Consider the following 24,079-nt stretch of genomic DNA (forward strand, 5'->3'; position numbering starts at 1 on the left):
AGGACCAGTTGCCTGTAAAGGGATTCCATCCCTTGCCCCAGGCTGGGTGGCATACTGGCCTGAGCCTTTCTCAGTAGGGCTCTCCAACACTCCCTGCTTCTCCACCCGGTGGTGCAATTGCAAGCGGGAGTGGTATGTTCCAGCATTGGATCTGCATGACGGTTGGCCCGAGGGGTCTACCAGTAACCCCGTCACCCCAGCCAGTGCAAAGTCTTAAGAATAGTCACAGCCACGTAGAGCTTGGGTGGGTGGGGTGGAGGTTCCTGTGGCTGAGCTATTTGTATATTGATGAACTGAACGGCTGAGTGGTGATGCTTGGGGAGAAAGCCGTGGGTTGTGGGTTACGGCGTCTAGCATGGGGGTACGGCCACGACTTGTAGCTTTTTCACCATATTCTCGTCTCCAAGTTTGGCTCAAGTCTACCGAGCAGAGAGTTTCTTTCCCTCTTTCAGACACCCAAACTGTGCCAGGGATTGGTCCTCAGGCAATGAGTTCTACTTCCTGTGAATTAGTAGGAGATCTCATTTCATTTGCCAGCCCTTGCAGCCTCTATAAACAGGGAGAGCGACCGGCATGGAGGTGACCCCTCCACTGTCAGGGCTTTAGAAGAAATGATTTCACACTAACTTGCTGGGCTTCTGGCCTGGGGGACACGCACTGATGAGGGGTCACATTGGACTATCTGCCCTCGATCAGGTCACCAGCATGAAGCAAATGATGAAATGATGGAAAAAACATAGCGGAAGTGGGGAGTGGAGTCAGAGGACAGAATAAAAAGGACACTGTCTTGGAGGGTGAAAGCTTGAGGATTGCCAGAGATGACTGAAAGTGGAACTTTGGGGTTGGGGGTGGATAGTAATTGTTATGTGGGATAAGAAGGCCCAGGGGGTGAGAATCAAGCAAGATGGGGTCCTAGCTTGATCCATTTCAGGGACCGCTTGCTTGACAGCAAAGTAAGGAGAGGCTCTTTAAGGAGGCCATTGTGGGAATTCCCTGGCAGTCCAGTGGTTAGGGCTCGGTGCTTCACTGCTGGCCCGGATTCAATCCCTGGTCGGGGAACTAAGATCCGCAAAGCTGCTCGGCATGGCTCAGCATGGCCAAAAAAGAAAGAAAATACGCTGTTCTCGTGCTTGGTGAGGCCGGCAAAGTGGGTGCCCGGGTCAGAGTCAATAACGTCTAGTGATGCAAAGGGCACAAGACAAATGTAGTCAGGAAAGGCCTGTTTGAGGAGGAACCCCGGGCGGGGGTCGAGCAGCGGGGTCCCGCGTGTCAGCAGTGATGAGTGTGGCGGCAGGAGTGGGCAGCGGCCGAGGAAATCAATCTGCCCGAGGGAGTGGTGGGTCTCCCGGGGAACATGTCCCCATCCTCCATGACGGGAACAGAATAGAACTGGTGAGTAGGTTGACGACTACTGAGGATGCTCCCTGGACCCGCTGTACGTCCTCAATGAGTTCTATGATATTAGGAGTTGAAGCCTTAATCGGGGAGAACCTGAGCATTGAGGTTTCCATTGTCGATGGTGAGGCGCCATCATTAGCGGCTGGCTTAAGTACCAGCCACACGGGGCTATTGCAAAGGAGACTGTGGGCCTAATGACTCTCAGCTGAAGCGTATCTTTATGTATGTATGTATGTGTTTATTTATTTAAAATTTATTTTTAGTTTTGGCTGCGTTGGGTCTTCGTTGCTGTGCGCAGGCTTTCTCTAGTTGCGGCGAGCGGGGGCTACTCTTCGTTGTGGTGCGTGGGCTTCTCGTTGTGGTGGCTTCTCTTGTTGCAGAGCACGGGCTCTAGGCGCACGGGCTTCAGTAGTTGTGGCACGCAGGCTCAGTTGTGGCGCACGGGCTTAGTTGCTCCGTGGCATGTGGGATCTTCCCGGACCAGGGATTGAACCCGTGTCCCCTGCATTGACAGGCAGATTCTCAACCACTGCGCCACCAGGGAAGCCCTGTCCTATGTATTTATTTTAAAATATTTGTTTATTTGGCTGTGTCGGGCCTTAGTTGAGGCATGCAGGATCTTCATTGCAGCGTGCGGGATCTTTAGTTGCAGCATGCAGGATCTTTAGTTGCAGCATGCGAATTCTTAGTTGCTGCATGTGGGATCTAGTTCCCTGACCAGGGATCGAGCCCAGACCCCCTGCATTGGGAGCTCGGAGTCTTAGCCACTGGACCACCAGGGAAGTCCCTCAAGCATATCTTTAATGATAGGACATGGGCCTTCAGTGCCCTGTTTAAATCAGTATTGGGGAATGTTTACCATCTTGACCCGGAGAAATAGTCACCGGTGTCCAATTGGTGAGTCCTACCAGAAAAGCCAAGAGCTTGGGCTTAGTCCATGGGGCATGGTGTTGTGTCAATGGATCCATGCCTGCAATAGGAAAAGAAAGAACCAGGGGGGCACCACCAGAGGTAGCTAGCTGTTTGAGATGAATGGTCCCAATAGTTACATCCGAATGGGTTTTTACACCTTTGATTGACTTATAGGCAAAGGACTTCCTTTTAGGGAATTTAGAGGAATTGCCTCGAATGACAGTGACTTGGGCCCCAGAGCCTAATAGGGCCAAAAAGGACTAAATTTTTATTGTCCCAAATGGACCACCAGAGTGATATAAGGGTGATTGTCCTCAGGAGGTGGGACGATTCTCAGGGAGCTGCCAGTTTTCTAGGGTAGGGGCTTAGGTGGCTGCCAGTCCTGGAGGTTAGGGAAGGGGACAGAGGGAGTATCGGGGACAGGCTCGGGGTCAGAAGGTGGCTGTGTGGCAGGAAGGTGGATGGCAGAGGGAGGCTGTAGCTGGAGAATGCAGGTTTCAGGTCCTGGAGTTTAGAGACTGGCTACCCAGAGGTCAAGTGGCCAGGACCCCTGAGTTTTTGGAACTCCCAGTAGAGGCTTGCCTAAGTATTCCCATAAGGCTTCCCTAAGTAGTCCCATAAGTATTCCCATAAAAGGCAACTTATTGTCTGAGTCGGGGGTTTGTTGAAGAGGGAGTGGAGAATCTTTTTTGTTGAGGGAAATTTGTTCAAGGGAGACCCTTCCAGGGCAACTGGAGTAGAGGGCCATGAGTCTATAACCTAAAACAGTAAAACAGCCTAGCAAAATTGGTTTATTCGAGAACAGCAAAGAATTGCAATTTGGGACATGCAACTATGGCAAACCACATGGAAGTCCAGTAAAACAAAGGAGAGGAACCCCCTTCCTAGGGAAGGGGAAGTTGGGAGGGGCTATTATAAACCAAAGTCCATTGGGGGAAACTGGGAGTTTGAAGTATAGGGGCTTTTCACGGTTGAGTGGTGACAGTCTCTCATTGGCTGAGTTGCTGCCAGGCAAGGAGAAAATCTTCCTCCTGCTGGAGATGGTGCTGTCACTTCCTGTGGGAGATGCCAAGTAAGGGTCTTCCTGTCAAGGTCTGTGTTGATGGCGGAGTGGTATGTGGGGGAGAGCTCCCTCTTCTGGCCTCTTGGCTCCATTTTAGTGAGGTTTCCCCGAATTAATTTTCACAAGTCTGAAGTATCTGGGCTTCTGGGTGGGAATCTCCTCCATGTCTAGCAGCCATGTCAGCGCCCTCCAGTGCCTTTTGGATGGTTTCAGCAGCGCCAATAAAATGTAGTCCTGCCACGCTGTAACAAGGGGGAGTGCCCCGTAAAAAGAATTCTCTGGACTCAGGGTCAAATTGGGCCTCTTCAGGGTTGGAAATGAAGGGGTCATTTGGGTCACTATGGCCATGGAAATAATAAACCCATTTGTGATATTGTGACTTATGATAAGAAACAAATATTTGCTCTTCATCGCGATTTCTAGCACAGAGTTCCTAAGACTCTTAGAATTTCTGAAGTGATGAGAGTCATAAAGGTGTCTTTTTTATGTTAATGAGGTGACTTTTGGAACTCACCTAAGGTTGAGAGCTGGTTGCTGGAGAAGCCAATCATGTGATTAGAGGGATCTGACCTCCAGGGAGGTTGAATCAATCATGCCTATGTAATGAAGCACCCATAAAACCCCAAAAGGACAGGGTTTGGAGAGCTTCTGGGCTGGTGAACACGTGGAGATTCAGGGGGAGTGATACACCTAGAGAGAGCGTGTATACTCTGTGCCCTTCCCCATACCTTGCCCTGTGCATCTCTTCCATCTGGCTGTTCCTGAGTTATATTCATTCATTCACTCATTCATTTATTTATTTATGTTTGGCTGCGTTGGGTCTTTGTTGCTGCGCACGGGCTTTCTCTAGCTGCGGCGAGTGGGGGCTACTCTTCGTTGCGGTGCGCGGGCTTCTCATTGCGGTGGCTTCTCTTGTTGTGGAGCACGGGCTCTAGGAGTGCAGGCTCAGTAATTGTGGCGCACGGGCTTAGTTGGTCCGTGGCCTGTGGGATCTACCTGCACCAGGGCTTGAACCTGTGTCCCCTGCATTGGCAGACGGATTCTTAACCACTGTGCCACCAGAGAAGTCCCCTGAGTTATATTCTTTTTTTAAAAATTTATTTTATTAAAGTATAGTTGATTTACAATATGTTAATTTCTACTGTATAGCCAAGTGATTCTGTTATACATATGTATATATATATATATACACACATTCTTGTTCATATTCTTTTTCTTTATGGTTTATCACAGGATATTGAATATAGTTCCCTGTGCTATGCAGTAGGACCTTGTTTATGTATTCTCTATATAATGGTTTGCATCTGCTAATCCCAAACTCCCAGTCCATCCCTCCCCCCACCCCCTTGGCAACCACAAGTCTGTTCTCTGTGTCTGTGATTCTGCTTCTGTTTAGTAGATAAGTTCATTTGTGTCATATTTTAGATTTCACGTATAAGTGATATCATTTGGTATTTGTCTTTCTCTTTCTGACTGACTTCAGAAAGTAATCTCTAGGTCCATCTACATTGCTGTAAATGGCATTATTTCATTCTTTTTTATGGCTGAGTAATATTCCATTATATATATGTACCATATCTTCTTGATCCATTCATCTGTCAATGGACATTTAGGTTGTTTCCATGTCTTGGCTATTGTAAATAGTGCTGCAATGAACATTGGGGTGCATGTATCTTTTTGAAGTGTGGTTTTCTCTGGATATATGCCCAGGAGTGAGATTGCTGAATCATATGGCAACTATAGTTTTAGTTTTTTGAGGAACCTCCGTACTGTTCTCCATAGTGGCTGCACCAATTTACATTCCCACCAACAGTGTAGGAGGGTTCCCTTTTCTCTACACCCTCTCCAGCATTTGTTATTTGTAGACTTTTTGATGATGGCCATTCTGACCCACATGAGGTGGTACCTCATTGTAGTTTTGATTTGCATTTCTCTAATAATTTGTGATGTTGAGCATCTTTTCATGTGCCTGTTGGCTGTATGTAAGTCTCCTTTGGAGAAATGTCTATTTAGGTCTTCTGTCCATTTTTTGATTGGGTTGTTTGTTTTTGATATTGAGCTGTATGAACTGTATGAGCTCTTTGTATATTTTGGAAATTAAGTCCTTGTCGATCACATCATTTGTAAATATTTTCTCCCATTCTGTGGGTTGTCTTTTCATTTTGTTTACAGTTTCCTTTGCTGTATAAAAGCTTGTAAGTTTAACTAGGTCCCATTTGTTTATTTTTGCTTTTATTTCTATTGCCTTGAGAGACTGACCTAAGAAAACGTTGCTACGATTTATGTCAGAAAATGTTTTGCCTATGTTCTTTTCTAGAAGTTTTATAGTATCCAGTCTTACATGTAAGTCTTTAAGCCATTTCGAGTTTATTTTTGTGTATGATGTGAGGGAGTGTTCTAACTTCATTGATTTACATGTGGCTGTCCAGCTTTCCCAACAGCACTTGCTGAAGAGACTGTCTTTTCTCCATTATGTATTCTTGCCTCCTTTGTTGCAGATTAATTGACTGTAGGTGTGTGGGTTTGTTTCTGGGCTCTCAACTGACTACTGTTCTGTTCTACTTGACTTATATTCTTATATAATAAATCCAGTGAGTAAAAATGAGTTTCCGGAGTTCTGTGAGCCACTCTAGCAAATTAATTGAATCCAAGGAGGGGGTCGTGGGAACCTCTGATTTATAGCTGGTTGGTCAGAAGCACAGGTAACAACGTGGACCTGTGACTGGAGTGTGAAATGAGTCGGGGTGCTGTCTGGTAGGACTGAACCCTTAAACTGCAGAATCTGAGGCTACCTCTGCTACCAAACTCGGGTCCAGCTGCCTCACTGCTTGAAAATCAATACTTAAGAAGCACGTGTTGGGAGAAATGGAAAATGTTCCTTTTCCTAATGTTCCTAATCAGAAAGCTAGCATTCTGGGGAAGAAGGCAGACTCGTGTCCCAAATCTAACTCTGAAGATTATGCTTGGCCATAGAAGTTTGTTGTTTTGTTTTGTCTTTAACAGGTATAATAGGTAAAAATCTTTATTTACTGATTTAAATTCTCTTAAAATATAAAAAATAGGATGGTTTCCTGAATTACAGCTTTTGGCAGTAAGTAAAGGTCAACACAAAGAACAATAAGCCCAAACTTTCTGTAGCAACTTTTATTTTCCCCTAAAAAGAGAGTCCATTTTCATACAGAGACATTCATTTAGATGAGACACACGTTAGGTTTTTTTCTAAAGTGCCAAAACTCACGTAATTCCTGTAACTGCCGATGAGAATTATAACGAGAAGCATGCATTAACTTAAAAATACTCCAGGTGATGGCAAATCCTGAAGAGTTCCTGGTTTCTGTGACAGGGGAAGAATTCGACTAGTACATACTTGAACTAAAATCCAGGCAGAAATGCTCTAAAACTTCATCTACTGGTTTGTAATTCATTAACATATTGTAAGACTGTTATTCAGATCCAGTTATGTGGTAACAAGACCTGAGAGTGTTTTGTAAAAGTTTGTTTTAAAAATCCCTAGATAAACTTAATTTGCTAATTTTCCATTCTATTATCTATATTTTTCTTTGTTTCATCTGTCTCCTTTTCTTTCCACAAATTCCCAAGGACAATCCCTAAAAAAAATTTTTAGTCCTGTTGTTCTGTTGGAGGTGAATTTATCCCGACAATCCTCAGGTCTGTGGATGTCCAGAGTGTAAATCTGAGCCAGATGGGCTCCTGCTGCAGCAGCCGGAGGAGCGTAGTAGGGCACAGTCTGACCGTCGTTCACGCCCACCAGGCTGAGCGCCCCCAGCATTGCCGCACTGAAGCCACCGAGCCACTGCTTGGTATCTTCACGGAACAGCACTGCCATGGACTTCAGCACGACCCAGGGCATCATCTCTCTCGTCCTGACGAGCATAGATAGTATTGTATACGAGTCCACATAATTCCAGAAAAATAAAGAAGGGGGCAGACAGATGCATCACAGGAGCCCTTGGTAGCAGACCATCCAAGTAATGCTCCCCAATTAAAAGTCAACCCCAAGGCTAATTGAGGCCAGTATGTAATTCTCTTCATTAGCAGGTAGGTGATGACGAGAAGTAGGGTTGCTGCTCCAAGAGCTGCAGTAATTCAGACACAGAAGAACACCTAGTGCCAAGTTCAGCTGGCCCCGGAGAAAAAGGATTGTAAAGTTGAAATGTCTCCAGCAGCTCTTGGGTGACTTGCTGCTCTTGTAACCTTTTTATCATCGTCCTGGTCCCACATGTCATTCATAGTACAGCCTGCTCCACGCAGCAGAACAGCTCCAGTGCCAAAGAGGGATAACGTGGACCAATCCGGAAAGCAACCTGGTTGAGCTGCCAAACCAGTGCGCCAAGTACATGGCAGATCCCGCAGCCAGGCTCCGAAGGGCTTGTCCAACCGCATGAGGCACAGGTAGGGCTGCAGAGGGTGGGGTGCCGAATTCACGATCCCCGCCGCCCACAGGCTCAGCCGACGCCCGCCCGGCCCCAGCCCCGCCGAGGGCCGCCAGTCTCCCATGTGGAGCTCGCGGGCCGCGTGCGCCAAAGCCAGGGAGCGGCCGTGTGAGCCCCATAGCCACGCCTGCGTCCTGGCCCGCGAGCCCCACGCCTCCCGCGCCCAGCATCGGCCATGGAAGTTTTTAAAGGAAAAAGGAGAAGTGGTCTCAGTTACTCATTGAAATAGGGGATCAGACTTGTCACCATCTCCCACTGCATGCAGGCTTGTCGACCTTTCTTTAGACGCTATCTTGTTCACACAGTTTGTTTGAGAGATTACTGAAGGGGCAGCTAGGGAGGAGATCTGGTCATCTGTTAATTACTTATTCTTCCTTTCTACTTCTTTGATCTATGGAAAGAACCAACAGGTTAGGCATGGTATTGTGTGATCAAAAGTTAGGAAAGATGGCGGCACAGTGGTTAAGAATCCGCCTGCCAAGGCAGAGGACACGGATTCGAGCCCTGGTCCGGGAAGATCCCACATGCCGCAGAGCAACTAAGCCCGTGCGCCACACCTACTGAGCCTGCGAGCCACAGCTACTGAGCCCGCATGCCTAGAGTCCATGCTCTGCAGCAAGAGAAGCCACCTCAACGAGAAGCCCGTGCACCGCAACGAAGAGTAGCCCCCGCTCACCACAACTAGGTAAAGCCCGCGTGTAGCAATGAAGACGCAACGCAGCCAAAAATAAATAAATTTATTAAGAAAAAAAAAAGTTAGGAAAGGTGTGCTTGGGCCAGAGATGAGTAGAGCATGGGGGTGCCTGGCTTAAGGTTAGTTAGAATATAGCTTTGCTAAAGTGACAAGACAAAAGGGGCCTCCTGTGGAGAGCTCTTTACTGCCAAGAGCTCTTTCCTGCCAAAAGCTGCTTACATCTCCAGGTAGATGGCCTCAGAATTGAGTTGTTTGGTGTGGGGGAAATCTCCTCACACATACAATGAAAATTGGGTTCAAACTCAGGGACAGCCAGGGGCCTGCAACCAGAGACCCTGGGACCTGGATCCACCCACCAGCAATCCAGCGCTAACCCCAGGACCCCCTGGGCCTCAGCCCCACTCACCAGTGGGCCGACACCAGCTCTGGGACCCCTGGACCCTGCAGCCAGAGATCCCAGGACCTGACTCTGCATGCTGGTGGGCTGGCACTGGCCCCAGGACTTGGTTTCACCCACCAGTGGGTGGGCACCAGCCCCAGGATCACCGCAGCTCTGCCACTGGCCTTGTCAGGACCCAGCTAACACACCAGCCCCAGGGCTCCTTGGGCCCCATCTGTGCCCACCAGCAAGCCAAACCAGCTCTGAGACACCTTGCACCCCTCAGCCAGCCACTCCAGTTTCCAGCCCCACTCACCAGTGGGCCAAGTCCAGCTTTGGGACATCCCGGAACCTGCAGCCAGCCATGTCAGGAACTGACCCTAACCGCCAGCAGGCTGACAATAGACCTGGGAGCCCCAGCCCCACAGCTACTCACCCTAGAACCCCATTCTGCCCACCAGTGGGCCAGCAGTAGCCCTGGGACCCCCTCCCCCAGGCTTCCACCGCCAGCTGCCTGTGCCCCAGCCCCGGGAACCATGGCTGGCAACCTCCGCACAAGGAGGGCCTGGCAACCAAGTGGACCAGGGGGCAGCCGCGCCTACCAGACCACCCACATAGTCAACCCACCACAACAGAAGGACCCACGCAGCCCTCATGGACATAGGGGCACCCCTAGAGCACATAACTCTGGTGCCCAGAGGGGAGTGTGCTGCTGGGAGGCTTAGGGCATCTACAAAAGGCCACATCTCCAAGGTCAGGAAATGTTACCATTGTACCAGATACACAGAAATAAAAACAGCAAAATTAGGCAAAAGGATGTGACAAGAGGAACATGTTCCAAACAAAGGAACAGGATAAAACCCCAGAAGAAGAACTAAGTAAAGTGGAGCTAGGCAATCTACCCAATAAAGAGTTCAAGGTAGGGCTTCCCTGGTGGCGCAGTGGTTAAGAATCCGCCTGCCAATGCAGGGGACACGGGTTCGAGCCCTGGTCCAGGAAGATCCCACATGCCGCGGAGCAGCTAAGCCCGTGTGCCCCAACTACTGAGCCTGCGCTCTAGAGCCCGCGAGCAACAACCACTGAGCCCACATGCCACAACTACTGAAGCCCGCGTGCCTAGAGCCCGTGCTCCACAACAAGAGAAGCCACCGCAATGAAAAGCCTGCACACCGCAACGAAGAGTAGCCCCCGCTCGATGCAACTAGAGAAAGCCCACGTGCAGCAATGAAGACGCAATGCAGCCAAAAAAAAAAAAAAAAAAAGTTCAAGGTAAGGATCGTAAAGATGATCAAAGAACTCGAGAGATGAATGGATGAAAACAGTGAAAAGTTTAACAAAGAGTTAAACAAAGAGCCTTTATAAAGAACCAAACAGAGCTAAAGAATACAATAACTGAAATAAAAAATACACTAGAAGGAATCAAAAGTAGATTAGATGACAGAGGAACAGATCAGTGAGCTGGAAGACAGTAATGGAAATCACTGAAGCTGAACAGAAAAAAGGAAAAATAAAAAGAAATGAGGGCAGTTTAAGAGAATTTGGGACAACATTAAGCATACTAAAATTCACATGATTGAGATCCCAGAAAGAGGAGAGAGAGAAAGGGACCGAGAATGTGTTTGAAGATAGAGTAACTGAAAACTTCCCTAACCTGGGAAAGGAAACAGACATTCAGGTCCAAGAAGCACAGAGAGTCCCAAACAGAATCAACCCAAAGAGAATCACAACAAGACACACTGTAATTAAAATGGCAAAAATTAAAGACAGAGAATCTTAAAAGCAGCAAGGGAAAAGCAACAAGTTATGTACAAGGGAACTCCCAGAAGGCTATCAGCTGACTTTCCAGCTGATTGGAGGCAAGAAAAAGGTGAAGTACTGGCTGCTCTGTACAGGCATATCTGAGTTACATGCTTCTTCAGGGGTGCATGTTCAGAAAATGGTGGTGTTAGCATGATCCAAGGGTAGAGATTTTGGCCCTGACATCAGAAAGTCATCCACTGGACACTTGTGCAGGCCCAGCAGGAGGGTCCATGGTGCCAGTCAGTTTGAACTTGGCAAGACTAACTCCATGTTCCTGAAAAACAAAGTAAGTAACCGTTACTATAGTGACCCTTGTGTCACAGGTGTTATCTGTTGGGGGTGGTTAAAGGAGTCTTACCTTAAGCTATGTGTCTAAGCTATGTGAAGCTTGGAGGGTATACAATTTGCCAGAACAATTAAGACAAGCTTGATTGGTGAGGGCAGGTTATGGGATGTTACTAAGCACGTTAGAGTTTAAGGGATCTAACTCTTGACTGCCCTCGGTTTCAACCTCACTGTGGTAGACATTTTCATATGAAATGCTGGTGGACTGGATACTTATTAATAACTAAATGGGATTCTAGTAATGTGCCAGTATCTTTTGACTTTTAAGATTGTTTTGTTATAAAGGATTCATGTTTGAAGACCAAGGGGTGGACTGTGTGAAAGGAAAAGCAAAATGGAGTTGCCATTGCTAAGAGAGCCTGGAGGCCATTAAGGAAGTGTGACTTATACACATCTCAGCCTGGATGGAATCTGACCTTTTGACCACTTACTGTCCTAATGGAGTCATTCAGAACATCTGCCAGAAACTCAAGATACTTATCAGACCCTTACCCTAAAATAATTCATGATAGCCTATCTACTTATTGGACCTGACCCTAAAATAATTTGTGATTCCTTAAGGACAAATGTTTTCCAACTTGTGTCAGAGTTGATCACAGTTCTTGCCAGGCAACTTTTAACCTTGTGGCTTTTTGCCTCTATAAGCCATGACTCTTCCTGGAAACACTCTTTTGGTTTTACTTGAATCTGTGTCTCCTGAATTGCAATTCTTACAACGCCCAGTAAACTCGTTTCTTATTTGCAGCCTCCTGCACTATTTCTTGGTTGACAGCTGTGAAACTGTGATTTATAATAAGAAATAAATATTTGATCCTCATCCCCATTTCTGACACAGAGCTCCTAAGACTTTTTTGTTGTTCTTGTTGTTTTTTAAAAAATTGAAGTGTAGTTGATTTAGTGATACAATATCATGTTAGTTTCATTTGTACAGCACAGTGATTATATATATATATACTTCTGCAGATTCTCTTCCCTTATAGGTTATTACAAACTATTGAGTATAGCTCCCTGTGCTATACAGTAGGTCCTTGTTGGTTATTTTATTTTATTTTAATTATTTTTTTGCAGTTCTGTAACTTTACTTGACAATCAGCCGTTAGTGCTCATCCACATTACCTGTAGATTTTTCAAAGTGGTGACAGGAACATAGGTAACCAACGTATAGAGCTTGTTTGGTGAATCTTCATCTTCATTACGTTTTCTGAACAAAAATATGGAACACTTCACGAATTTGTGGGTCTTCCTTGTGCAGGGGCCATGCTAATCTTCTCTGTATCGTTCCAGTTTTAGTATGTGTGCTGCCGAAGCGAGCACTCTGCTTTATATAGAGCAGTGTGTATATGTTAATCCCAACCTCCTAATTTATCCCTCCACCCCACCTCCCTTTCCCCTTTGGTAACCATAAGATTGTTTTCCATGTCTGTGCATCTCTGTTTTGGAAATAAGTTCATTTGTATTTTTTTCTTTTTTTTTTTTAGATTCCACATATAAGTGATATCATATATATATATATATTTTTAACACCTTTATTGGAGTATAATTGCTTTAAAATGGTATGTTAGTTTCTGCCTTATAACAAAGTGAATCAGCTATACAGATATACATATATCCCCATATCTCCTCCCTCTTGCGTCTCCCTCCCACCCTCTCTATCACACCCCTCTAGGTGGTCACAAGCATCGAGCTGATCTCCCTGTGCTATGCGACTGCTTCCCACTAGCTATCTGTTTTACATTTGGTAGTATATATAAGTCCATGCCACTCTCTCACTTCGTCCCAGCTTACCCTTACCCCTCCCCAGTCTTCAAGTCTATTCTCTACGTCTGTGTCTTTATTCCTGTCCTGCCCCTAAGTTCTTGATAACCCCTTTTTTTTTTTTTTAGATTCCATATATATGTGTTAGCATACGGTATTTGTTTTTCTCTTTCTGACTTACTTCACTCTGTATGACAGACTCTAGGTCCATCCACCTCACTACAGATAACTCAATTTCATTTCTTTTTATGGCAGAGTAATATTCCATTGTATATATGTGCCACATCTTCTTTATCCATTCATCTGTTGATGGACACTTAGGTTGCTTCCATGTCCTGGCTATTGTAAATAGAGCTGCAGTGAACATTGTGGTACATGATTCTTTTTGAATTATGGTTTTCTCAGGGTATATGCCCAGTGTTGGGATTGCTGGGTCGTATGGTAGTTCTGTTTTTAGTTTTTTTAAGGAACCTCCATACTGTTCTCCATAGTGGCTGTATCAATTGACATTCCCACCAACAGTGTAAAAGAGGGTTCCCTTTTCTTCACACCCTCTCCAGCATTTATTGTTTGTAGATTTTTTTTTTAATTTTTACATTATTTATTTATTTATTTATTTTTGACTGTGTTGGGTCTTCGTTTCTGTGTGAGGGCTTTCTCTAGTTGTGGCAAGTGGGGGCCACTCTTCGTTGCGGTGCACGGGCCTCTCATTATCGCACCCTCTCTTGTTGTGGAGCACAGGCTCCAGACACGCAGGCTCAGTAGTTGTGGCTCATGGGCCTAGTTGCTCCACGGCATGTGGGATCTTCCCAGACCAGGGCTTGAACCCGTGTACCCTGCATTGGCAGGCAGATTCTCAACCACGGCGCCACCAGGGAAGCCCCTGTTTGTAGATTTTTTGATGATGGCCATTCTGACTGGTGTGAGGTGATACCTCATTATAGTTTTGGTTTGCATTTCTCTAATGATTAGTGATGTTGAGCATCCTTTCACATGTTTGTTGGCAGTCTGTATATCTTCTTTGGAGAAATGTCTGTTTAGGTCTCCTGCCCGTTTTTGGATTGGGTTTTTTGTTTTTTTGATATTGAGCTGCATGAGTTGCTTGTATATTTCGGAGATTAATCCTTTGTCAGTTGCTTCGTTTGCAAATATTTTCTCCCATTCTGAGGTTTTCGTCTTGTTATTGGTTTCCTTTGCTGTGCAAAAGCTTTTAAGTTTCATTAGGTCCCATTTGTTTATTTTTGTTTTTATTTCCATTTCTCTAGGAGGTGGGTCAAAAAGGATCTTGCTGTGATTTATGTCACAGAGTGTTCTGCCTATGTTTTCCTCTAAGAGTTTGATAGTGTATGGCCTTACATTTAGGTCTTTAATCCATTTTGAGTTTATTTTTGAGTATGGTGTTAGGGAGTGTTCTAATTTCATTCTTTTACATGTAGCTGCCCAGTTTTCCCAGCACCACTTATTGAAGAGGCTGTCTTTTCTCCATTGTATATCCTTGCTTCCTTTATCAAAAATAAGGTGACCATATGTGCATGGGTTTATCTCTGGGCTTTCTATCCATTGATCTATATTTCTTTTTTTGTGCCAGTACCATACTGTCTTGATTACTGTAGCTTTGTAGTATAGTCTGATGTCTGGGAGCCTGGTTCCTCCAGCTCCGTTTTTCTTTCTCAAGATTGCTTTGGCTATTCGGGATCTTTTGTGTTTCCATACAAATTGTGAAATTTTTTGTTCTAGTTCTGTGAAAAATGCCATTGGTAGTTTGATAGGGATTGCATTGAATCTGTAGATTGCTTCGGGTAGTATAGTCATTTTCACAATGTTGATTCTTCCAATCCAATAACATGGTATATCTCTCCATCTGTTTGTATCATCTTTAATTTATTTCATCAGTGTCTTATAGTTTTCTGCATACAGGTCTTTTGTCACCTTAGGTAGGTTTATTCTTAGGTATTTTATTCTTTTTGTTGCAATGGTAAATGTGGGTGTTTCCTTAATTTCTCTTTCAGATTTTTCATCATTAGTGTATAGCAATGCAAGAGATTTCTGTGCATTAATTTTGTATCCTGCTACTTTACCAGATTCACTGATTAGCTCTAGTAGTTTTCTGGTAGCATCTTTAGGATTCTCTATATATAGTATCATGTCATCTGCAAACAGTGACAGCTTTACTTCTTCTTTTCCGATTTGGATTCCTTTTATTTCTTTTTCTTCTCTGATTGCTGTGGCTAAAACTTCCAAAACTATGTTGAATAACGGTGGTGAGAGTGGGCAACCTTGTCTTGTTCCTGATCTTAGTGGAAATGGCTTCAGTTTTTCACCATTGAGGACGATGTTTGCTGTGGATTTGTCATATATGGCCCTTATTATGTTGAGATAAGTTCCCTCTATGCCTACTTTCTGGAGGGTTTTTATCATAAATGGGTGTTGAATTTTGTCGAAAGCTTTTTCTGCATCTATTGAGATGATCATATGGTTTTTATTCTTCAGTTTGTTAATATGCTGTATCACATTGATTGATTTGCATGTATTGAAGAATCCTTGTATTCCTGGGATAAACCCCACTTGATCATGGTGTATGACCCTTTTAATGTGCTGTTGGATTCTGTTTGCTAGTATTTTGTTGAGGATTTTTGCATCTATGTTCATCAGTGATATTGGCCTGTAGTTTTCTTTCTTCGTGACATCTTTGTCTGGTTTTGGTATCAGGGTGATGGTGGCCTCGTAGAATGAATTTGGGAGTGTCCCTCCCTCTGCTATATTTTGGAAGAGTTTGAGAAGGATAGGTGTTAGCTCTTCTCTAAATGTTTGATAGAATTCGCCTGTGAAGCCATCTGGTGCTGGGCTTTTGTTTGTTGGAAGATTCTTAATCACAGCCTCAATTTCAGTGCTTGTGATTGGTCTATTTATATTTTCTAGTTCTTCCTGGTTCAGTCTCGGAAGGTTGTGCTTTTCTAAGAATTTGTCCATTTCTTCCATGTTGTCCATTTTATTGGCATATAGTTCCTTGTAGTAATCTCTCAGGATCCTTTGTATTTCTGCAGTGTCAGTTGTTACTCCTCCTTTTTCATTTTTAATTCTATTGATTTGAGTCTTCTCCCTTTTTTCTTCATGAGTCTGGCTAATGGTTTATCAATTTTGTTTATCTTCTCAAAGAACCAGCTTTTAGTTTTATTGATCTTTGCTATTGTTTCCTTCCTTTCTTTTTCTTTTATTTCTGATCTGATCTTTATGATTTCTTTCCTTCTGCTAACTTTGGGGTTTTTTTGTTCTTCTAATTGCTTTAAGTGTAAGGTTAGGTTGTTTATTTGAGATGTTTCTTGTTCCTTAAGATAGAACTGTATTGCTATAAACTTCCCTCTTAGAACTGCTTTTGCTGCATCTGATAGGTTTTGGGTCATCGTGTTTTCACTGTCATTTGTTTCTAGGTATTTTTTGATTTCCTCTTTGATTTCTTCAGTGATGTCTTGGTTATTAAGTAATGTTTTGTTTAGCCTCCATGTGTTAGTATTTTTTACAGATTTTTTCCTGTAATTGATATCTAGTCTCACAGTGTTGTGGTCGGAAAAGATACTTGACATGATTTTAATTTTCTTAAATTTATCAAGGCTTGATTTGTGACCCAAGATATGATCTATCCTGGAGAATGTTCCATGAGCACTTGAGAAGAAATTGTATTCTGTTGTTTTTGGATGGAATGTTCTATAAATATCAGTTAAGTCCATCTTGTTTAATGTGTCATTTAAAGCTTGTGTTTCCTTATTTATTTTCATTTTGGATTGATCTGTCCATTAGTGAAAGTGGGGTGTTAAAGTCCCCAACTATGATTGTGTTACTGTCGATTTCCCCTTTTATGGCTGTTAGCATTTGCCTTATGTATTGAGGTGCTCCTATGTTGAGTGCATAAGTATTTACAATTGTTATATCTTCTTCTTGGATCGATCCCTTGATCATTATATAGTGTCCTTCTTTTTCTCTTGTAATAGTCTTTATTTTAAAGTCTATTTTGTCTGATATGAGAATTGCTACTCCAGCTTTCTCTTGATTTCCATTTGCATGGAATATCTTTTTCCATCCCCTCACTTTCAGTCTGTATGTGTCCCTAGGTCTGAAGTGGGTCTCTTGTAGACAGCATATATATGGGTCTTGATTTTGTATCCATTCAGCCAGTCTGTGTCTTTTGCTTGGAGCATTTAATCCATTTACATTTAAGGTAATTATCGATATGTATGTTCCTATTACCATTTTCTTAATTGTTTTGGGTTTGTTATTGTAGGTCTTTTCCTTCTCTTGTGTTTCCTGCCTAGAGAAGTTCCTTTAGCATTTGTTGTAAAGCTGGTTTGGTGGTGCTGAATTCTCTTAGCTTTTGTTTGTCTGAAAAGCTTTTGACTTCTCCATCGAATCTGAATGAGATCTTTGCGGGGTAGAGTAATCTTGGTTGTAGGTTTTTCCCTTTCATCACTTTAAATATGTCCTGCCACTCCCTTCTGGCTTGCAGAGTTTCTGCTGAAAGATCAGCTGTTAACCTTATGGGGATTCCCTTATATGTTATTTTTTGTTTTTTCCTTGCTGCTTTTAATATTTTTTCTTTGTATTTAATTTTTGATAGTGTGATTAATATATGTCTTGGTGTGTTTCTCCTTGGATATATCCTGTAGGGGACTCTCTGTGCTTCCTGGACTTGATTAACTATTTCCTTTCCCATATTAGGGAAGTTTTCAACTATAATCTCTTCAAATATTTTCTCAGTCCCTTTCTTTTTCTCTTCTTCTTCTGGGACCCCTATAATTCGAATGTTGGTGCATTTAATGTTCCAGAGGTCTCTGAGACTGTCCTCAATTCTTTTCATTCTTTTTTCTTTATTCTGCTCTGCAGTAGTTATTTCCACTATTTTATCTTCCAGGTCACTTATCCATTCTTCTGCCTGTTATTCTGATATTGATTCCTTCTAGAGAATTTTTAATTTCATTTATTGTGTTGTTCATCATTGTTTGTTTGGTCTTTAGTTCTTCTAGGTACTTGTTAAACGTTTCTTGTATTTTCTCTATTCTATTTCCAAGATTTTGGATCATCTTTACTATCATTATTCTGAATTCTTTTTCAGGTAGACTGCCTATTTCCTCTTCATTTGTCCTCTTCATGAGCATTTGGTCTGGTGGGTTTTTACCTTGTTCCTTCATCTTCTGTGTGTTTCTCTGTCTTCTCATTTTGCTTAACTTACTGTGTTTGGGGTCTCCTTTTCACAGGCTGCAGGTTCGTAGTTCCTGTTGTTTTTGGTGTCTGCCCCCAGTGGCTAAGGTTGGTTCAGTGAGTTGTGTAGGCTTCCTGGTGGAGGGGACTAGTGCCTGTGTTCTGGTGGATGAGGCTGGATCTTGTCTTTCTGGTGGGCAGGTCCACATCTGGTGGTGTTTTTTGGGGTGTCTGTGACCTTATTGTGATTTTAGGCAGCCTGTCTGCTAATCGGTGGGGTTGTGTTCCTGTCTTGCTAGTTTTCTGGCATAGGGTGTCCAGCACTGTAGCTTGCTGGTCATTGAGTGGAGCTGGGTCTAGCATTGAGATGGAGATCTCTGGGAGAGCTTTTGCTGTTTGATATTATGTGGAGCTGGGGGAGGTCTCTGGTGGACCATTGTCCTGAATTCGGCTCTCCCACCTCAGAGGCACAGGCCTGACACCCAGGCAGAGCACCAAGACCCTGTCAGCCACACAGCTCAGAAGAAAAGGGAGAAAAGAGAGAAAGGGAGAAAGGGAGAAAGAAAGAAAGAAAGAAAGAATAAAATAAAGTTATTAAAGTAAAAAATAAAAAATAATTATTAAAAATTAAAAGGTAATAACAAATTTTAAGAAAAAATAAAAAGAAAGAAAGAAGAGAGCAACCAAACCAGAAAACATATCCACTAATGATAACAAGCATTAAAAAGTATACTAAAAAAAAGAACGGACAGACAGAACCCTAGGACAGTTGGTAAAAGCGAAGCTATACAGACAGAATCACACAAAGAAGCATACACATACACACTCACAAAAAGAGAAAAAGAAAAAAATATATATATATCATTGTTCCTCAAATCCATCATCTCAATTTTGGGATGATTTGTTGTCTCTTCAGGTATTCCACAGATGCAGGGTACGTCAGGTTGATTGTGGAGATTTAATCCGCTGCTCCTGAGGCTGCTGGGAGAGATTTCCCTTTCTCTTCTTTGTTTGCACAGCTCCTGGGGTTCAGCTTTGGATTCAGCCCCGCCTCTGCTTGTAGGTCGCCTGAGGACGTCTGTTCTTTGCTCAGACAAGACGGGGTTAAAGGAGCAGCTGATTAGGGTGCTCTGGCTCACTCAGGCCAGGGGGAGGGAGGGATACGATGCAGGGCAAGCCTGCGGCAGGAGAGCCCAGCATGACATTACACCAGCCTGAGGCAAGCCATGTGTTCTCCTGGGGAAGTTGTCCCTGGATCACGGGACCCTGGCAGTGGCGGGCTACACAGGATCCCGGGAGGGGCGGTGTGGATAGTGACTTGTGCTCGCACACAGGCTTCTTGGTGGCGGCAGCAGCAGCCTTAGCGTCCCATGCCCGTCTCTGGGGTCCGCGCTGATAGCCGCGGCTCGTGCCCGTCTCTGCAGCTCCTTTAAGCGGTACTGTTTATCTCCTCCCCTCATGCACCAGGAAACAAAGCGGCAAGAAAAAGTCTCTTGCCTCTTCGGCAGCTCCAGACCTTTTCCCAGACTCCCTCCCGGCCAGCTGTGGCGCACTAGCCCCTTCAGGCTGTGTTCACGCAGCCAACCCCAGTCCTCTCCCTGGGATCCGACCTCCGAAGCCCGAGCCTCAGCTCCCAGCCCCCGCCTGCCCAGGCGGGTGAGCAGACAAGCCTCTTGGGCTGGTGAGTGCTGGTCGGCGCCGATCCTCTGTGTGGGAATCTCTCCACTTTGCCCTCCGCACCCCTGTGGCTGCGCTCTCCTCCGTGGCTCTGAAGCTTCCCCCCCCCGCCACCCCCTGTCTCTGCCAGTGAAGGTGCTTCCTAGTGTGTGGAAACTTTTCCTCCTTCACAGCTCCCTCCCACTGGTGCAGGTACCGTCCCTATTCTTTCGTCTCTGTTTTTTCTTTTTTCTTTTGCCCTACCCAGGTACGTGGGAAGTTTCTTGCCTTTTGGGAGGTCTGAGGTCTTCTGCCAGCGTTCAGTAGGTGTTCTGTGGAGTTGTTCCACATGTAGATGTATTTCTGATGTATTTGTGGGGAGGAAGGTGATCTCCACATCTTACTCTTCCGCCATCTTGAAGGTCTCTCATATGATATTTATCTTTCTCTATTTGGGTTACTTAGTATGGTAATTTTTTTTAAAAAATATTTTTATTTATTAATTTGGTTGCACCGGGTCTTATTTATTTATTTATTTTTATATTTATTTTTGGCTGTGTCGGGTCTTCATTTCTGTGCGAGGGCTTTCTCCAGTTGCGGCAAGCGGGGGCCACTCATCATCGCGGTGCGCGGGCCCCTTCACTATCGCGGCCTCTCCTGTTGCGGAGCACAGGCTCCAGACGCGCAGGCTCAGTAGCTGTGGCTCACGGGCCCAGCTGCTCCGCGGCATGTGGGATCCTCCCAGACCAGGGCCCGAACCCGTGTCCCCTGCATTAGCAGGCAGATTCTCAACCACTGCGCCACGAGGGAAGCCCTGGTAATTTTTAAAAAATTTATTTATGTATGTATATATGTATGTATTTATTTTGGCTGCACTGGGTCTTAGTTGTGGCACACAGGATCTTTGTTGTGGCATGTGGTCTTCTTAGTTGTGGCATGCAGACTTCTTAGTTGCAGCATGCATGTGGAACCTAGTTCCTTGACCAGGGATCAAACCTTGGCCTCCTGCATTGGGAGCACAGAGTCTTACCCACTGGACCACCAGGGAAGTCCCTGTATGGTAATTTCTAAGTCCATCCATGTTGCTGCAAATGGCATTACTTCATTCTTTTTAATGGCTGGGTAATGTTCCGTTGTATATATGTATACCACATCTTCTTTATCCATTCATCTGTCAATGCCCAGGAGTGGGATTGCTGGATCATATTTAGTTTTTTAAGGAACCTCCATACTGTTATCCATATGGTTGTACCAATTTACATTCCCACCAACAGTGTAGGATGGTTCCCTGTTTCCACACCCTCTCGAGCATTTATTGTTTGTAGATTTTTTGATGATGGCCATCCTGACTGGTGTGAGGTGATATGTCATTGTAGTTTTGATTTGCACTTCTCTGATAATTAGCGATGTTGAGCATCTTTTCATCTGCTTTTTGGCCATCTGTATGTCTTCTTTGGAGAAGTATCTATTTAGATCTTTCACCCATTTTTTGATTGGGTTGTTTTTTTTTTTTTTTGATGTTGAGCTGCATGAGCTGTTTGTATATTTTGGAGATTAATCCCTTGTTGGTTGCTTCATTTGCAAATATTTTCTCCCATTCTGTGGGTTGTCTTTTCGTTTTGTTTATGGTTTCCTTTGCTGTGCAAAAGTTGTTTTTTTAAAATAAATAATTTTTTAAAATTAATTTGGCTGCTCTGGGTAATCTTGGTTGTAGGTTCTTCCCTTTCATCACTTTAAGTATATCATGCCACTCCCTTCTGGCTTGTAGAGTTTCTGCTGAGAAATCAGCTCTTAACCTTATGGGAGTTCCCTTGTATGTTATTTGTCATTTTTCCCTTGCTGCTTTCAGTAATTTTTCTTTGCCTTTAATTTTTGCCAGTTTGATTACTGTGTGTCTTGGCGTGTTTCTCCTTGGGTTTATCCTGTATGGGCCCCTCTGCACTTCCTGTACTTGGGTGGCTATTTCCTTTCCCATGTTGGGAAGTTTTCGACTATAATCTTTTCAAATATTTTCTCAGGTCCTTTCTCTCTCTCTTCTCCTTCTGGGACTCTTATAATGCAAATGTTGTTGTGTTTAATGTTGTCCCAGAGGTCTCTTAGGCTGTCTTCAGCCTTTCTTTCTTCTTCTTTCTTTTCATTCTTTTTTCTTTATTCTGTTCCATGGCAGTGATTTCCACCATTCTGTCTTCCAGCTCACTTATTCATTCTTCTGCCTCAATTATTCTGCTATTGATTCCTTCTAGTGTATTTTTCATTCCAGTTATTGTACTGTTCATTTCTGTTTGTGTGTTCCTTAAATCTTCTAGCTCTTTGTTAAACATTTCTTGTGCCTCCATTCTTTTTCCCAGATCTTGGATCATCTTTACTATCATTACTCTAAATTCTTTTTCAGGTAAGCTGCCTGTGTCCACTTCATTTAGTTGTTCTTGTGGGTTTTTATCTTGTTCTTTTGTCTGGAATATATTTGTCTGCAGTCTCATTTTGTCTAACTTTCTGTGTTTGTGGTCTCCTTTCCTCTGGCTGCAGGACTGTAGCTCCTCTTATTTCTTGAGTCTGCCCCCTGGTGGGTGAGGTTGGTCCTGAGGCTTGTGCAGGCTTCCTGGTGGGAGGTACTGGTGCCTGCTCACTGGTGGGTGGACTGGGTCTTGTCCATCTCATGTGCAGAGCCATGTCAAGACGTGTGTTTAGAGGTGGATGTGAGCTCAGAACAGCTTTAGGCAGCCTGTCTGCTGATGAGTGGGGCTGTGTTCCTATCCTGCTAGTTGTTTGGCCAGAGGTGTTCCAGCACTGGAGCCTGTAGGCTGTTGGGTAGGGCCAAGTCTTGATGCCAAAATGGCAACCTCTGGAAGAGCTCACACCAATCAGTTTTCTCTGGGGCCTCTCTGCCACCGGTGTCCTTGCCCCCACTGTGAGCCACAGCCAACCTCCCCCTCCCCAGGAGACCCTCCAAGACTCGTAGGTAGGTCCAGCCCAGGCTTCTATGGAGTTACTGATTTGTGCTGGATTCCAGTGTATGTGTAAGCTTGTGTGCTCCCTCCAAGAGTGGAGTCTCTGTTTCCCCTAGTCCTGTGGAGCTCCTACACTCAAGCCCTGCTGGCCTTCGAAGTCAAATGGTCTGGGGGTTACTCCTCCTGATGCCAGACCTTAGGCTGGGGAGCCTGCTGTGGGGCTCAGAACTCTCACTCTTGTGGGAGAACCTCTGCGATATAAGTATTTTCCAGCTTGTGGGTCACCCTCCCTGTGGGTGTGGGATTTGATTACGTTGCTAAAGTGCCCCTCCTACTGTCTCGTTGTGGCTTCCTCTTTGTCTTTGAATGTAAAATATCTTTTTTGGTAGGTTCCAGTCTTTTTTGTAGATGGTTGTTCAGCAGTTAGTTGTGATTTGAGTGTTTTTGTGAGGGGAGGTGAGCTCAAGTCCTTCTACTCTGCCATCTTTTCTGAAATCGAGGGGCTGCTTTTAGTTCGGATGCTTGCTGTCTCTTTCCTCAGTGTGTGCTGGCTGTTATCTTCTTGATATGGGGTGTTCAGATGCAGCGGCCCTTGCGCACTCCCAGGATGGTGGGGGCAGGCCTTGGTGCCTGCTCACGTGTCTTGTATGTGCAGCTGCTCTCTGCACACTCCGGGGACAGCAGGGGCAGTGCTTGGTACCTGCTCATGGGTCTTGTAGCAGCGGCCTGTGCCCACCTCTGCAGCCCACGATGGTGGCATCAACTTGCACTCACCCCCGAAGCTCCTGTAGGCAGTGTCCTGTTGTGTGGGAGGGCTCACAGGAAAGAAGCACTTATGGTGGTCCTGCCCCTCTCCTCATGTGCCCCCCAGTAATGGTACCATGCCTCTCTGGTGGGCCCAGGCTTCTTCTGAGTACACCCTCAGTTGCCACAGTCCAGCCTCTTCAGGCTGTCCCTGGGCAGCCAACCCCAGTCCTCTCCCTGGGTTTGACCTCTGAAGCCTGAACGTCAGCACCCAGCCCCCACTTGCACCAACAGACGGGGGTCTCAGGGTGGGGAGCACAGGGCAGTGGTGCTGACCTTCTGTGCAGGTTATTCTCCATTTTGCCTTCTGCAAACCAGTTGCTGCACTCTCCTTCTAGGCTCCAAAGCTCCCCCTCCATCCAGGCTGATCTCCCTGCGGTGAGGAGGCTTCCCAGGAGGTGGGAACCTTTCCTCCTTCACAGCTCCCTCCCTTGGGCACTGGCCCCATCCCAACTCCTTTTTCTTTTTCCTTTTGTCTGGTTATGTGGAGGTTTTCTTGCCCTTTTGGAAGTCTGAGGTCCTCTGTTGGTGTTCAGTAGATGTTCTGTGTGAACTGTGCCACTTGTAGATGTATTTTTAATGTTTCTGTGGGAGAAGGTGAGCTTCCTGTCCTACTCCTCCGCCATCTTGATCCTGTCTCCCAGAATCTTTCAGGAAGGTTTGAATTTCAGTTAAGGTATA

General features: G+C 44.9%; 1 non-coding gene and 1 pseudogene across 1 annotated transcript; both read right to left on the minus strand.

Annotated features, from left to right (window-relative positions):
- Window positions 1-6,901: 6,901 nt before the first annotated feature.
- On the minus strand, window positions 6,902-9,244 carry LOC102999636 (4-hydroxybenzoate polyprenyltransferase, mitochondrial-like; annotated as a pseudogene).
- Window positions 9,245-12,252: 3,008 nt separating this feature from the next.
- On the minus strand, window positions 12,253-12,359 carry LOC114236002 (U6 spliceosomal RNA). The gene has a single exon (XR_003622058.1). It is a non-coding gene; the product is annotated as a U6 spliceosomal RNA (small nuclear RNA).
- Window positions 12,360-24,079: the final 11,720 nt, after the last annotated feature.

The sequence above is a fragment of the Balaenoptera acutorostrata genome, chromosome 19 (genome assembly GCF_949987535.1).
Source record: "Balaenoptera acutorostrata chromosome 19, mBalAcu1.1, whole genome shotgun sequence".
Lineage (NCBI taxonomy): Eukaryota > Metazoa > Chordata > Mammalia > Artiodactyla > Balaenopteridae > Balaenoptera > Balaenoptera acutorostrata.